This window comes from Myiozetetes cayanensis, unplaced genomic scaffold, assembly GCF_022539395.1.
Source record: "Myiozetetes cayanensis isolate MyiCay16 unplaced genomic scaffold, myiCay2020 scf1, whole genome shotgun sequence".
In the NCBI taxonomy this organism is placed as follows: Eukaryota; Metazoa; Chordata; class Aves; order Passeriformes; family Tyrannidae; genus Myiozetetes; species Myiozetetes cayanensis.
The window spans coordinates 90,119,847-90,134,288 of NW_026086604.1; the positions used below are offsets into that span (position 1 = coordinate 90,119,847).

The 14,442-nt window shown below is 41.9% G+C and overlaps 2 long non-coding RNA genes across 2 annotated transcripts in view; one reads left to right on the forward strand and one right to left on the reverse strand.

Annotated features, from left to right (window-relative positions):
* The window catches only part of LOC126639577 (uncharacterized), a 32,615-nt gene extending 20,040 nt beyond the window's left edge, over positions 1 to 12,575 (forward strand). The window contains exons 2-4 of the long non-coding RNA XR_007628840.1: positions 5,662 to 5,887; positions 10,444 to 10,513; positions 10,801 to 12,575. This is a non-coding gene — a long non-coding RNA (uncharacterized LOC126639577). The remainder of the gene's footprint in view (positions 1 to 5,661; positions 5,888 to 10,443; positions 10,514 to 10,800) is intronic.
* Positions 1 to 14,442, reverse strand: part of LOC126646918 (uncharacterized) — a 55,078-nt gene that overhangs the window by 9,936 nt on the left and 30,700 nt on the right. The gene's annotated exons all lie outside the window — the stretch shown is intronic.

Genomic DNA, 14,442 nt, shown 5'->3' on the forward strand with positions numbered 1-14,442 from the left:
ACTGAGTCCCTCTCTGCACAGACACTTCACTGCTATAAACAGGAGCTTGTACAGAAATCAAGAGACAATCCAAAGCATATGTGAAAGCTAACTCGGCCACTGTTAGTGCATATCTTAAGTCTGCTAAAGAGGAATATATGTTCCACTTTTGTGTTATTGTTCTTTCCTTGGTTGACAGTGAGAACCTTTGGAGTCGGCCGTATGGAGTGAGGGCACATTGTCGCTCTTCCTTGATAATTTTCGCCTTATTTCACCATTGTCAGGAACTCACAATCCAAATGACTCATGTTATGTGAGCAAACATTGCCTTAGTTTGAATTATTTTATTTTCATTGCAATCACCTTTGAATGTTACTATAGTAATATCTCTGGTTTTCTTTGTCAAGGAACTGTCACAGACAATTTCATAAACATTTTATCTAGCTACAGTGCAAGGAAAATGATGCACTTATTTTACTATTATGCTTGCCTGGAAATAAAAAGGATATTTTAAATGGATAGCATATAGTTGCATAATAAGGAAAGAATAAAAAGATACCAGAATCAAATAGGTTAAAAATGAGAAAATAATGAAATTAAAGTTGAGATGATCTCCCTTGCTCAACTTTTGCCCAAAACTCTACCTCATCTCACTCACTCCTTTTCTTTCTGGGCATGAATAGTTGGAGAAATGGGAACTGAAACACAAAATTCCCTGACTTTGTACTCCAGTGGCAGTAACACACTATTCTTCAGCCACTGCAAGGAATGACCAGGTTACACTGTTGCCTGGAACATGCCAAGTCACTTGATAGCATGACCCTATAATTTGGTCTCTAGGCATGAAAGAATGAAGTATCCTCACTGGAAGAGTTTGAAAGTGAGATTCTTCAGATACTTCAGTTGCTAAGCTTCAAAAATTTTCCTTGGACTTATGGTGATTTTCATTTACACACATACACACACGTACGTATATATATATAATTTGCCACATTTGAGAAAAATGTCCAATGAAATGGCAAAGAATCATATGCACAGAAACATCCTGAAAGCAGATACTCACTTTCAAGTGTTAGGACATCTTAATGAAGGCTGTATGATTTTTTGTTTTTCAAACAAATAATTTCCCTTGGTTTCATATCAACTTAATAAAAAAAAAAAAAAAAAAAAAGAGTGAAATACTTCAGTTGAACTTCTCCCAGTTCCTTACGTTTGGATAGATAGCAGGAAAAGAAAAATATTCAGTTTAATGATTTGGTTTAAACAATTAAGTTTGGCAAAATTTTAAGAACGTAAGAGCAGCGTATTCAGTGGTAAGATCTTCAGGGTAGGAACTGGGACCTGTGTGTTCTCTAAAGTGCACAGGGAAACTGGGTCCTATGTGTCCATTAATGTTTACATACATCTCTCTCCTGTCAACAATAACATCCTGCACCAAACAGCTTGCCTGTCACTCCCATGTGTGTGGCTTGGTGCATGCTGTTTGGGTTGGCTTCCTTATCTTACGTTGGTTGTCCAAGTGTGTCTTTTTCTGAAATTCAAGAGTTAGCTCAAAGCACCTGAGAAGGGGTAGATTTGTGAGCGAGCCCCTCTCCACAGATTGATGTGTGTGTAGTGACACACACCCAGAGGGACAATTCAACATCCCTACAGTGTCTGGCAGGAATTCCTCTTTCTTCTCCTCACTGACCCCCTTGGGTTTCCTGCTGCTGGTTCTCCCCACTGGAAGAATGTGAGCGCCAATTATAATGTCAGAGGCTGCAGGAGAAGATGCTGGATGCTGCTATATGAGCAAAACCAGCCAAGTGTCCGAGTTTCTGTTTAAGCAACAGGATCTGACAAAAAGTGAACACAGTCTTTTTCTGAGCCTGAGTGAACTAGGGAATCATCCACACTCCCCTAAGACTAGAGACTCAGCAGAGTTTCAGTGGGCATGTTAAAGTCCATCCCTGTCCTAGGAAAGTGTCCTCTTTTTGCAGTGAGTAGGATTTCTCCACTGAAATAATTCCTGAGCAAATTAATGTCTCTTTAAAAGAGGTTGAAAGCACAGGCCAACCAGGAGAAGACACAGTATTCCCCATGTTGAGTGAGGTTACCATGGCAGAGTCCCACTGCTAGAGTCACATTTTTCTGCTGCTGTACCATATGCTTCCCAGAAAGGTCTGTTATTTAAGTTTCCTTATATATCTCTCAGAAAAGGGTGCTGTTAGATAACAAAAATCTGTCCATTTCTTTATGGTTTGATAAGTGGTAGACCAAAGACAAGGATTATTGCACGGATGGATGTTTTGTCAGGGTCATGAACCAGCCCACATAGATTAATTTTATAGTTTAGACTTCCTGTGGTTGCCATTTTATCAGTCACTGTAAGCAGCCAGCAGGGTCTCACTTCCTCTTTGAAGAATGAAGCATTTTAAATGATGAAATGGTATTAGTAACTTGGCATAGCTGTGGGATAAGATCTTTAAAAAAGAATGTGCCTGTACCTTATGCATATGCAAACAAATGGCCATAACTGGCTCTGGACAACGAGTGAAGGAAGGGCTAGTATGGAAAGCTGCAGGACAACTGCCAGGGGAGTTTACAAGTACTAGCTGGAGTCTATGGTGTAGAGAGAGGATAAAACATGATAGTACATGATGGGATGTTGCACAAAAGGAAAAGAAATGAGAGCGGGGAATAGTGAAAAGAGAAGTTGGAAAAAAAGAGAACCTTTGGAGAAGGGAGAAGAGAGCAGCAGGCAGCAGAGGCAATGGCATATATTAAAACATATAGAAATTAACAAGTACAGGGAGGAAATATTTTAACACTGTAGGAGGATAAGCTTGCAGGCAACTTCTGTTTATTTCCTTGGACAGAAGTAGGCCCTCACGCTTTATAGAACAAGCAAAGCTGTCTCTGCTTATGTCAGCTGACTGAACTTTCTCCTTCAGATGCAACCATTATTTATTTGTGTAACCATGGCTGCCCTCCCCGTCATGCAGGATGAGCGTGGTTGGAAGTATTATGTGAGTGTCACTTTCAATGAGACAAAATTCCAACACCTAGGGCCAAGAGATCGATCTGAAGCATTTTCTTCTTGAACAGTTTAACCTCAACTTTTTTTTTTTTTAAGAAAAATGTGTTTTTAAAGAGGAATCCACTGATGAGTATTTCACATAGTAGCTCTGATTTGAGACCCTATTCAAGATATCTACAGGGTTGTATTTGCAGAGGTTTCATCATAAGCAAACAATACTCAGTAGGCTCACAAAATAAAGACTTATTATTTCCCATCTGTTTTGTCATTTAGCATTTTTCCATCATACACTGACACTTCAAGCTGGTTTAGTGTGACAGAGAGATTGCTCACATCATCAGTCAGAGCTCAGGCTCACGATCCTGGGCTGAAGCTGCAGGTCAAATCCACACTAAATGCTTATATTGTCATAACAGCCTGATGGCCATTGGAAAACTCTTTCTTTCTTTCTTCTTTCATTCTTTCTTTTTTCTTTCTTTCTTTCTTTGCTCAGTTTTCCTTGGCCACAGGTCCACATCCTATTAAGGAAGGAAGGACAAGCTCTCATTTAAGAATTTCCATGGAAGTTTTTGTAGAGACCATGAAAGCAGAGACATAAAGGAGAAAATCCTGCAAAGTGGAGAACATGCCAAACAGAAGGTGGCAAGCCCATCACAAACCTGTCACAGACAGGAAAAAACCTGTGCAAGATCATTGGGCACCTTCTTCTGGTGAAGAGAGAGAAAATGCCTGTCCTTCAGTTTCTATCACTGCCTGGCTGCCATGAGAGTCCTCTGAGCTGTAAGAAATCATTTTAACAAATCATTATCACATCACTTTAATTTATTCAACCAGCAAGGATCTAGAATTATGAGGCAAATATGTAGAAAACCCCCACCCATTTCCCTCAGGGAAGGTTGCATATAAAGACCTATAGAAAAGTCAGGGTTTCTAGAATGACAACTCACCTTTATAAGAAAAGGAAAGGATTTAGATAGTTGGTTCCCTCCCCCCTGTCCCCATAATTAAATACTACTTGTATTTAGTCTAAAGTTCCTTCAGCCAGGGGTCTCACAGAGTATAAGAGAAATATCCCCATTCAGTTGATAAATGCAGAATCAAGCCTTGGATTTCCCTGGATCCAGATACTTTAAGGATTTTTAATTTAGTAGTTTCCACTGAATTAAGAATTGATGAAGCTTCCTTCCACTGCAGTAGCTGGAAGGTGCTGTTTCCAAAATACCTGCTACTGTGCAAGTATGGAAAACCTGATGCTTTCTTGAGGTATATTGAGGAGCTGCAGACCTTTGAAATGTGAGTTGCAAGAAACCTAATTAATATATAAGGCACACACTGTGTTAAAAACAAGGGAGGTGTTATAAGATGGATAAAAAACTTGTTCTCTTGGACTAAGAGGCCTCAATAGGTAATCAAGGCTACTGCAGGTACTTTCATAGATCAGACAGGGCTGTTTAAGGGAACAAGGCTGCACATTAGGTTGTCCTGATAGTGCTTCTCAGCACCAACCAAACCACTGTACACTTAAGTACATGACTCCATGCCTCTATTCCCTGTTGCAACTTAACAAAACAGGGTATCATAGACTTCATTTATTCATCCTTTGCAGCATCTTTGAGATTACAGAATCACAGACGGGTTGAGGTTGGCCGGGACTTTTGGAGGTCATCTTGTCCAACCTCCCTGCTCAAACAGGGCTGTGCCTCATATGCTCAGATGGTGGGGACTATACAGTAAGCTAAATTGGTACTATCTAATCATCATTTTCAAATAGGAAATAGTTTCAGGTTGAGGCTCATTGTTCTTGAAATGCAGATGAACACATGCCATCCTCTCCCCCTCCCGCCTCCACTCAGACCCAAAACTGGTATCAAAATTGGCAGCTGCCTTTATATTTTTCTTTTGTTCTTCATTCATGAACACAGCTAACAATGACTTTGAGAGAGAAAAGATATGAAGACACTAAATATCACATTTCATCAGATGAACCCTCTCTATCTTCACATTTTAAAGTACTTTGGACCAGCTTCATTAGAAAGGGTTAATCCTTGAGCCCACAGACCAAAAGGTAACTCATTCCCACCTCACTATATCCCCATCCACGGAGGAGTGGGACTGCAGATGTCAAGGGTGCAGGGTGCCCAGGAGGAGCACCCCAATCTCTGGTCCCATCTCAGATGGTGCCCACCTGCCATGGCATCCAGTACTCCTGAGCCATACTCAGCTCAGTCTGACCAAAGAGGAAACCAGCATTGGAGCAGCATGGGCAGAAGTGCTTGTGCTTCCTCTGGTACCACCAAAGACACCCAACTGCCACAAACCCTGCTTTCTGTGGAAGCTCAGTGAGGTGCAGACAGAAAGTCACTTCAGGCTCTGACAGACTCCCTTGGCCCACGAAATGTATGATGGAGGCCAGGCTGGTGGGACCACCCTGTCCTGTGCCTTGTCCACATGCTGGCAACAGGAGTACTTTGGTTGGGTTGGGTCCCTGAACAGGGTCACAGGGCTAGCAGCCATCTCAGATCACCCACATCCTAAATCATTCAAGGCTGGTTCTCTCCCTCTCACACAGTAACTAGATTGATAGATTGAGATTTAATTTAAAATGATCAGCTACTGCAAGGAGAGGTTTTTTCTTTCTTTTTTTTTTTTTTTTCTTTCCCCAGGCACTTGGTTTGCATGTTTACTGTGCTAAAAACAGTTACGAGCAATCTGGATAGCCCTCTGTTAGCTGTGATGAAAACATTCTCCAGTATATCTGACGGTGCCTGCCACTGAAGAGGCCCAAGAAACGCTGCAGCTCGATGGGGAATAAGCCTTGCTTTCTAAAATGACACATTGAAGACCTGATGCTGGCTTTCACCTGGGATCAGTGCTGCAACACCATCCCTGGTAGGGACTCTGGCTTGTTCATGGTGAGGTCCCTTTGATGATTCTGACAGCCATGACACAGACATTGATGCCTGTGGGCTGCAGTGGGTTACACCCTGTGCCCATCTTTCCTCCAACACAGCATGCTGCTCATAGAGCTGTGTTTGACATGGGTGTGGATGGCATGGTGCTCGCTGTCAGGGCCTGATGCTCCTGGGGGTAACTGCCACATTCAGCAGGGAGAATAACATAACTCTTTACAATCCCTTGCCTTCAGTGAGCTTGGGCACACAAAAACAAGCTTATGCCCACAATCTTTGCAGAAATATTATCCTGGCAGCAGAGTGGGTTAGGACACAGTAGCAGCTCAGAACTCTCAAACCAGATGTGCCCTTTGCCTCAGAAATGACTGACTCCCTCGCAGGACACAGGTGAGGACCACTGCCCATTCAGCAGCAATGCGGTGCCATGGCCATGGCCAGGTCTCCTTCACCTCACTTCACTCTACAGGGCAGCTCGCTGCACCTTGTTCCAGAGGCAGTTATAAAAGCCCTTTCCCTGGCTGCAAAGTTGTTTTCTGCTCCTGCGTGCCACTGCTCATTCCCACACTCATTCTGCAGTTCATGATCTTCCCTCTTGCACCAGTCTTCGGCCATCTGCATGTTCGGTCAGTGTTAAAAAATCCTCAGTAAAGAGTTGCACTGACCTCAGTGGTTAAAGGGGAGCATTCCTGCAAGCAGGGCTGGCAAAAAGAAGAGAAAATTCATCTCTCCCTTTTAGTGATAAGAAATCCATGTATTACCAACTCAGTGCTCCCAAAAGTCCTTCTGGTTTACTTACATACCTCTGCCAAAAATGCAAAAAATTGTCTTTCCTTCCTACCTCACACACAGTATGAACATACATGCACATACACACACACAAATATAAACATTCAGTTAATCTCATAGTTAGGAATACTTTTTTATGTGCTAGTGAGCTGTAGTGAGTCAGAGCATTCCCAAAGCAAAGCTGCTTTATTACCAATTTTTAAAATGCCTCTGTCCATCATTATCAAATATCTTAAATACCCATGTTCAGCAGCATTCTGCTGGTACTTAGATTATGAGTCACTGGGTAATTTAGCCCTGTGAGTGAGATTGTAAACTGTTCTCCCCCTGCCTTTTCCTGAGAGGAGATGCCAGTGGGGGACCTTCATTAATATTCACTGTAATGTACATCTGTTTGCCCCCTCAGCCACTGTATGAAAATACACAAGGAGAGGGGGAAGGGCAGAGGGAGAGCTTCAAAATGTTTGTAGCTAAGGCAGGAGCCAGGGATGCACCCCAGCTGTGTCTGTCAGTCTGACAAGGACAGCAAACATTTACTATCTCTCTGAGCCATTCTTTGTGCCTTTATAAGCATTGAAGCATTTGAAGTAAGAAAGGCACTAACCCTGGCTGAGGAATAATAGCAGAGCTCAGGTTGATAATGTTGCTCCAACTGTTCCGTGTTAGGGCTGGATCTTGGGTGTGGATGCAAGTGACCCACTTAAGATTTTTTGTTGCTGTGGTTCAGAAAACCTCACCATCTACCTTCTGTCCCATTGAGACTCAGCTACGACAGAGTCATACTTCATATTCATCTATAGGAACATCTGGCCCATGTCTAACATTTAATTTCCACACCATTAGAGTCAAACAATACGTGTACATCAGTAGATAATGTAATGCATTATCACGCAAGGCAGAGAGCAGCAATTTATTAGCCTAATTTAAAATAGCCTTCAGCAAAAAATAGTGCATCTTAATTCATGGATCTGAAAGGAATGACATATTTTCCTGTAAAATGCAAAGGTATGAACAGAGACATGCTTTTCCACAGTGGTGCATATATTATTTCTTTTTCTTGTAAATCCTTTAAAAGATGAAATATCAGTTCTTGGTCCAAAAAAAAAAAAAAAAAAAGAGGAAAAAGGAAAAGTTCAAAACCAAGGTACATCCATAATAATACAAAAGGAGAGATCTTACCAAGGGGACAAAAGAGAAAAAGCTGCCCCAGAACACAAGCAAAAGTGACCTTTCCTTTACAGTGAAGTTGTGATCTGAATGAGAAGATCACTCAGACTTTCCAAGCCCATATTTCAACAAATCCAGGCACCTCAAGTGCACATCAAGCGTTTCCTCCCCTTTTTTAAAATCTGTTTCTTTAATCTGTCTTTTCCAATAAGGAACATTCTCTAGATAGGACCAAAAATATCAAAACAAATTAGAAACCTTTGCCGACCTAGGAAAATGAGTCACTTTTCACAAGCCTTTGATTAAAGGCCGTAACTTCCTTCTAGCTGGAAATTAACTTCCCAAATGGCAGAGCAACACCAGGCTTACGTGACACCCAAAGTTCAGTTCACTGAAGCAGGATAAATTCTCTCACTTCTGGTTAATAAATACATCATGGGCTCTGACAATACTGTTCAGCTTCTATCTCTAACGTACCCAAAGTTTACAGCTGTCTGAAGCTGAGATTTGTATTTGGCAGCATTTCTGGCTAACCTATTTTAATTTATCATCAACACGCCATTGAAAAAATACATAAGCAAGGGTCTTGGAGCAAAGACTAAGCCAATAAATCCTGAATTGTTTTTCTCACAGTGCTGCTAGGAGAAGTAGGGGGTTTCCATGTTGCACTTGGGATACAGCCTGGAGGTGGGAGAGTGCCCACTATCTCAGCAGCACTTTAGAAGAAACCAGAATTACGTGGGCAGCTCAATCCTGCTGGCACGTGTCAGGTGCTCTGACAGTTTCTTGGTAGACTTAGGTATGATAACCCATAGTTTTGGATTTGAAGAGTTTGAGCTCTGCTGAAACTGAAACTATGCAATATTCAAAGCAGAACTTTTAGATGACTAGGAAACATTTTTTAGGTAAAAAAGCTTAGCTTAAATATCTGTGTCAGTGCCACCTTTGTTTGGCAGCGCCTGAATGGGGATTACCAAGATCTCAGCTGTGGACTTTGCCCCAGACAACATATAAATGAAAAGTCTAAACAAAAGAAGCCTTAAGGTTAGTGATTCTTTTGGCATTAAAGACAGTTATCTCCTCTTTATCATGAAGTGCTCCTTTCAAGTGGGCTTCCACAGGATAGCAGAGGGAGGATTAGTCATGTGGATTTATAAACATTAAAACACAGAGAAGAAAGAGAAAAATGTCAGAAATCCCATTCTGACCATGTCAGAAAATGTCAGAAAACTCATTCAGTTCATGTGGGTACCCTTCTGGTCAGACAGGGGCAGGACCTGCCTGTGCACCATCTACAATATCACAACTGTACTGAGGCCAAGTGGCTGGGCTGGGAGGGGAAGGATGATGGTGTATGAACACACTGCATTCAGCTCAAGTACAGTCTGACAGTGACTCCAGGAGAGAGTTGCAAGTGCCAAGGACAATGAAACTGGAGATCCAGCCCCATGCAGAGCATCCCACAGCAAAACTGTGACAAGGCATGCCTATTAGCAGTGGAAAGGGGAATTATGGAGCTGAAGCTGAAAAATTGATGTGTTTGACTGAATTAAACGAATGTTTAATAAAAGAGTTTCCTGCTTGGAGAAGGGCTGATACTCTTATACTTATAAAAATATTCTGCTACTGACTTAAAACACGAAAAGAGGCAAGAACAGGCAGGATCCAAAATCCAGGCAGGTGACCCAGCTCTGCAATCAAATAGATCACTGATCTTCTGAAAAGTACTATAAAAGCAGAAGGTCTAGGAGATTTAGAAAGAGTCACACCTGACACATGTCAACAGATAGAGAAAATCTTACACCAAACAAAAGTCATCTCATCCGAATGGCTGGTGTACTGGAAGGCTTTATCTGGATGGTTCACTAGCTGGCTGCAATACAGCTCCATGGCTTAGGGTGGGTGGGGTGGGGGTGCATTGTGTTAAAGAAATGAATGGTGGTACATTAGCAAAAGATTTTGGCTACCCATCTCAGGTGGAAGAGAAGGGGAGAGTCTTCTCTCCACCTGACTCCATGGTATATAAAGCGAACTGGAATAAAACTGGTGTATCTTACCTGACCTTCTATTTACCATCTCTTTAATAAGAGGCATCAGAACATATTCTGCTGGCAAAGTTACTACCCTTGTAAGGATGTAGCTTATGCTGAGATACCTGAATCTGTCTAGGAAGGAAATAAGACAAAGAAAAGGTGCTTGCATTAATGCTGCCTCAGGGCACCAGCAAGTTACGGGTTGGTGGGTTTTACAAGACTACTTACTATGCTATTCAATTAAAAAAAAGAGCAGTTACCATAGCAACACCCACGTCTAATGGCTCTTATGCTACCTCTGAGATACAAAGCACCTTCTTACAGAGATACATTGACCAATACAGCATGTCGTGGGAAGTTTTATGCTTCTAGCAATGGTTTAAGGGGGAGAATGTGTGTTCCAATAACCAGACATATTTATATCCCCAGGTTGTAATATTAATTTATAACAAATTGTTTTCTTTCCTTGATATCTCTTTTATTCTCATTACAATTTCTTTTCTAATAGCACCTCCTTTTTTTTTTTTTTTTCTTTCCTTCCCCCCAGATGGATGATATTTGATTAAGTACAGGATGAGATTTGCATATGGGAGCTCTGGGATATGTCCAGCAGTTAGGTGAGTCATATCTGTCCGTAGATCTCATATCTAGGAAATGCTACCAGTTTATCACAGTTGAGCAGTCACAGCAGCTGAGTGGAAGCCGGGGGCTAGTAGGTGCTTGTGGAATGCAGTTGGACACTATAGGTGGTAAGAGATGGCTTTGCTGTCCTGAAAAGGGATGGAAGGCAGAAATTTTTATTTCCCTTGCCCAGGAGGGAAAAGTGGGAAGGTGAGGTGGTGGTGCATCTTCCCCAGAGGTGGAGAAGAGGGTGTGGAAGTCTCTTTCTTGTCCTTCATTATAGGTATGGTTGAATGGGAAAGAAGTTATATGATGCCTCGACAATGGCAAGAGCCAAGTTAACATCCTCACAGACGTGCTGGAGCTGGAGAGCCACAGTCAGAAACACGAAGAAGAGAGAATGAACAGCTGGGCGGCAGGATGTCCTCCTCACTTCTTGGCCCTCTCTATGGACATTTTACTTCTTCATGACAAGTCACAGAGGGCACGTGCACTGTTCATGGAAGAGCAAGATACTACAGCATACCACATGCCCCATCCCCAACTGCTGCTTTAAATATATCCCTAAGAAGTGGCACATTGCTGGACCACTTTCACTTGGGCAGGACTGGCTGTCGTGGGGACCTTGGAAGGGTGAGGGGCAACGCAAGACTCACAGAGCTGTTTGCCTTTTCCTGGGCAAAGCCCAGCTTGGGGTCTCTGGGTCTCACAGCTTGCATGCCACTTGGGCTCCCGCCGTGTCTCTGAAATGTAGGGTCAAAGCTGACAATTAGTTTCCAGAAACAAAAAAAAAGAAAATGAATCTTCAATAACCTCTGATTTTGAGTCTTCGAATTATCTAGCCAGCCCAGTAGGAGAGGAACAAAATGTTTGTCCTTCCTACACCAAATATTCCTTGTAAATCTAAACAAACAAACAAACAAAAAATCCAGAAAAAATCCTACTGATTTAAAGAAAAATATATCTACAGGTTAATCACAGTAATTACTATTTAGATATAAATTATCTGCAGAAACACAGGACGCTGCTATTGTCTTACTGCAGCATCACTGAAAAATGTCTTTCATTCAAATTACAAGACTGAGTATCAGTTCCATGTTATTTTTCCAGGAACAGAGGGCTCCATGTATTATTTGTGATGTTCCTAATTTTTAATTACCCCAAATTAAAACAATGGAATGATATATGATGAATGAAACCAAGCATATGTTAAAAACGTCTAAACAGTTTTACCTGGGAAAATGAACAGAAACATAAATTGCTTGTAGTGCATATTTAAAAATTCAATAGCAAGCTAAAATTATAATTTGCATTAATGTATTCTGAAATATGAATTATTAAGTGATTCACATTGGTGCAACAAAAGCCAGTTTGGAGAACCTAGCTTTAGCCTGCAGCATTCCTCAGCAGCCTTATCTTCGCAGTCCCCTCTAAATAGTGCTAAATATATAAAGGAGATTCTTCTAATTGCAAAAATGTCTATAAAACACTTTTATGAAAAAAAGAAAACCCTCTACATTTCCAAGCAGCTTTAAAAAAACCCCAACACCTCTCAAACAAAAAGAATCCAAATATTCAATGCTATTCAAGTTTCCTTCCTTTTTTTAACCCCCTTTGTACTTTGCACTCCTGTAATTTTTTTTTTTTGCTTTAATCCCAGTCATCATGTAGGTTTTTTTTTTTTTTTAATCCCTTCATTCTTGCACAGACTTTCATTGTTTAGAGGTCAAGGAAACGAGCTGCTAGAGGAAAGCATGGCAAGAGCCCATGCCTGCAGTGCTGTGGAGTAGCTGGGGACAGTGGTGGGTGTGCAGACTGGACCCGGGGCCTGTGGCAGCATCCTGGAGGAGCACCAGGTGGTGGGACAAGGAGGATTCCCCAGCTGTGGGCCAGGAGCACTGTCTTTCTTCTCTGGACAGTGGCAGAGGGGCAGGAGGGATTGTGCAAGTTGGGAAGTCTGACTGAAACATCCAGTGCTTTATCCAGTGAAATCTTAGTTTGTGGAGTAATACTTCCTCCTCTGCATTGTGTAAGAAGGGGGAAACCTGTCAGCGAGGTTTTCTGGGTCTAGGGCTTGGGCTTCATAACTCATAAAACATCCCTTTATAGGGCATTTTCCCCACCTTGACTTTTTATTTTGGGCTGAGGAAATGAGATTCTGATGGATAGCAAGACAAACAAGGCCTTGTTAAAGAGGGACAGCCCAATGATAGGAAAACAGTCCCAGGTCACTCTTGCACTTCTGTTCTGATGAAGGTCAAGCAATGAGTTTGTGGAAGAGCCGAAGTTCTCACCCTGTATTCCCAGTGCTCTGCTTTCACTGTACAGGCTTGATTTCCCAGAACACTTCCTTAGCTCCAGCTAACTTCAGTGAGAGGACTGTTGCGAAATATCTTTGTCTGCTCAGGGCTGAGATGATGCTGCTTCTCAAAACAGTTTATCAGTCATAAACGCCAGATCTGTGATGAATGTTGTATAGCCCAAGTTTACAGAGTTCTTTCTGAACTGAGACACAAAGCTGAGTGTTTTGGAAATTTAATTTCTCTTCATGCCATGTGATTACAGATATATTCTGACTCACTATTTCCATTTCTCTTATGTATTAGTAAAAAGGAAAAAAATGGTTGGAAAAAATTATCTCTGTAGCATTATTTCTATAAAAATTCATTTCATATGCGAAGTGTTACTCTGCTCTGGGAAAAGTGACACCAAAGGACTTATGTGTAATTATGTGTATGTGTTGTGCATATACAAACACACACATACACAGCGCCTGATGAGCTATGCTAATAAAGAGACAAAAGGTGGATGTGACATTTACCCAACAAAATAAATATAGGTCAAAAAATAAATTGCCACGGGATCATTAGGAGCACAGTTATGCATGAATAGCTTTACATGTCCAGTACTTTGTCACCACACAAGCACCCTTAGGAACCCTGGTTCTCAAGAATAGTTTAATCCTGGTCTTCACACATTCAAAAGGGTTATAAGCCTTGAATTTGAAGAGTTTCTTCTACTTTTGTCAAATTTTTTAACCTGGCTGAATACTTTTGTTATATCCTTAGGTATCAGGTTCTTAAAAAAACCAAAAAACAAAAAACAACTCTGCTACAAACTTGGCTCCTGAGATCTCCTGGAGCAGTGAATATATTAGCTACATACATGCAGGCAGAATAAATCATCTGTCTTTCATTAGATTTGAATTTTCCAGTTTTCTATGTCTTTGAATTTCCCCATGTTCTGGTATCGGAGTCCCTCATGCTCACTGGGAGAGGAGCAGGGAGGGCAGAAGTTGCTGAACAGGTGCATACAAAGCTCCCATATTCCTACCTAGGAGATCCCAGCCCAAAGTGCAGCTCCCAAGCTTGCCCAATGACTCTATGCTCTGTGTTGGTTGACCCGGGGAGACTGAACATCACTCAGATTTTATGGAGATGAAAATATGTGGAAATACTTCTCCCCCTGAACTTCCAGGTGGTCAGGATATGCTTACAGTAGAAATGAAAGAGGAGTGTCTACTCTGGTCCACTTTGCCCACACTTATTTCAGACATCCCTTTCACGCTTTGCTGCTTTTCATAAGATGTGGTCCCTAGTCTGAAGTAAACATGGGTAAAATGACCTGGCTCCACCTCTGCCTGAAGATGCATTTCCAGGTAAACACATGGGCCCCTAACAGATGCTTCTAGCCACTGGTGGTCTAGAGTGGCCAGATCACCCCAGTTCTCCACACGGAAGAGAACCAAGGCTAACAGTTCTCCCAAGTCATCCTATGCCTCATTGTTACCTGTATAAAACCATGTGCAGTGAAGGGGGTACCTCATCAACCATGGGGGCTGAGCACCCTGCTTCACATTCCTTTCTGGCAAGATTTCCAATGTCTTCCTGGCCCAGTGAGCCTGATGTGGGTAGAATCCCTTTGG